Source organism: Urtica dioica, chromosome 2 (assembly GCF_054948205.1).
Source record: "Urtica dioica subsp. dioica isolate 48M chromosome 2, U.dioica_male_clone48M_v1_H2, whole genome shotgun sequence".
Lineage (NCBI taxonomy): Eukaryota > Viridiplantae > Streptophyta > Magnoliopsida > Rosales > Urticaceae > Urtica > Urtica dioica.
The window spans coordinates 297,501-300,000 of record NC_142757.1 but is presented as its reverse complement, the minus strand read 5'-3'; positions in this window follow the sequence as shown (position 1 = coordinate 300,000).

The window sequence follows — 2,500 nt, the reverse complement described above, 5'->3', positions numbered from 1 at the left end:
CGCGGGCGCGGGCGCGGGCGCGGGCGCGGGCGCGGGCGTGGCCGTGGCCGTGGCCGGGCGTAGGGCGTAGAGGCGTAGAAGCCGTAGATGCCCTTAAAGCCCTTTAAGGCTTTAAGGCGTGGGCGTGGCACGGGCGCGGGCATGGTTGGTTTGGACGTTGCACGGTCTAGGCATGGACTTGGCATGGGTGAGGCACGGTCGCTTCAACGGTTGGTTCTTAGTTGCAATGCCATGGCACGGGCTTTACCACGGTTGGTTCTTGGTTTCAAGGCTTGGGCACGGCCGAGTAATGGGTTTTATTCACAAAACCAACTCCATATATCTTAGAAAACATTAGACTTGATGGAGATTCAAAAAAAAAAAAAAAAAAATTTTTTTTTTTTGACGCCTCGGCCGAGTCATGCTCGAGCAATGGCCGAGGCAGGATGGAGCGACGGCCCAGTCATGCTCGAGCAATGGCCGACCGGACGACTGGAACATGTTTTGGAGCTTGTAAAATTAATTTAAAGATAATCCCATGGGTTCTCTTCACAAAACCAACTCCATATGTCTTAGAAAACATTATACTTGTTTGAGATTCTCAAAAAAAAAAAAAAAAAAAAAATTTCACGCCTCGGCCGAGTCATGCTCGAGCAATGGCCGAGGCAGGATGGAGCGACGGCCCAGTCATGCTCGAGCAATGGCCGACCAGACGACTGGAACATGTTTTGGAGCTTGTAAAATTAATTTAAAAATAATCCTATGGGTTCTCTTCACAAGACCAACTCCAGATCTCTTAGAAAACATTATACTTGATGGAGATTCAAAGAAATTAAAAAAAAAAAAAAAAAAAAATTTGACGCCTCGGCCGAGTCATGGCCGAGCAGGATGGAGCGACGGACGAGTCATGCTCGAGCAATGGCCGACCGGATCCTGGAACGTGATTTTAAAAAATTAATTTAAAAATATTCCCATGGGTTCTCTTGATTATAGCTCGAGCATATATCTTAAAAAACATTATACTAGATGGAGGTTCAAAAAAAAAAATAAAAAAAAATAATTTTTTTTTTTTGGTCATGGCCTTGGAAAATTTAATGTTTACTGGTGTCACATGGCCAAATGTTCGTTTGTATCTTTAGGGGGGGGTGGTTCCTTGAGCTTGAAAATGTTGACCAAGAGTTGACTCGCATGATAAGAGCATAATTTGCTACGGACCCAAAGACGGATTATGACCGGGCTGACCCGACAAGTCGCGACCGACCGCCGGTGACCCCCCGCCGGCGGCGGAGCTCCGGCGACCGCCCGCCGGAAAATTTTCCGGCGACCAAAAATTTTCCGTGGATGAAAATTTGTTGGAATATGAATGTTCTCCCTAAAAGGTTAAGAACCAAGGCGGAGGCAAGTCTAGTGAGGTAAAATAATGGGTTGAAGGCTCGTGAGAAAACGTTAGAGCCGCCGATGCATGCTCGAGCGACGGGAGAGAAATGCTCGAGCGACGGGAGTGAAATACTCGAGCATGATCGAGCACGGGCCGAGGCATGCTCGAGCGACGGGAGAGAAATGCTCGAGCATGATCGAGCACGGCCGAGGAATGCTCGAGCGACGGGAGAGAAATGCTCGAGCATCGAGCATGGCCGAGGCATGCTCGAGCGACGGGAGAGAAATGCTCGAGCATGCTCGAGCATGGCCGAGGAATGCTCGAGCGATGGGAGGAATGCTCGAGCATGATAGAGGATGGCCGAGGCATGCTCCATCGCTGGCCGAGGCATGCTCCATCGCTGGCCGAGGCATGCTCGAGCGATGGCCGAGGCATGCTCGAGCGACGGGAAAGAAATGCTCGAGCATGCTCGAGCATGGCCGAGGAATGCTCGAGCATGCTAGAGGATGGCCGAGGCATGCTCCATCGCTGGCCGAGGCATGCTCGAGCGATGGCCGATGCACGCTCGATCGTTGGCATGATCGAGCGATGACCGAGTCATGCTCGAGCGACGGGAGGGAAATGCTCGAGGCACGGTCGAGCGATGGCCGAGAGATGGCCGACCGAGAAATGCTGGGGCGCGCTCGAGCAATGGCCGAGGCGACGGGCGAGAAATGCTCGAGGCACGCTCGAGCGATGGCCGAGAAATGCTCGAGCGATGGCCGAGAAATGCTCGAGAGACGGCCGAGAAATTCTCGAGGCACGCTCGATCAATGGCCGAGTCACAGCTTGAGGGACGGGAGAGAAATGCTCGAGTCATGCTCGAGCGGCGGCAGTGGGGCGAATGGCGAAAGTGGGTTAGGGCATCAGAATACTTCACAGAGGTTAATAAAATTTCCCAGAAAATATTTTTGTACCCCTCCTCAGCCATTTTAATGTTTACTGGTGTCAGATGGCCAAATGTTCGTTTGTATCTTTAGGGGGGGGTGGTTCCTTGGGTGGGCTGGGGACTGGGCCATGGCGGGCCCGGCTGGCCCATTTCATCGAGTCATTCCTCGACCGCGGCGGGGATGTGTGGGCTTGGGACACACGGCGACGCGGGTT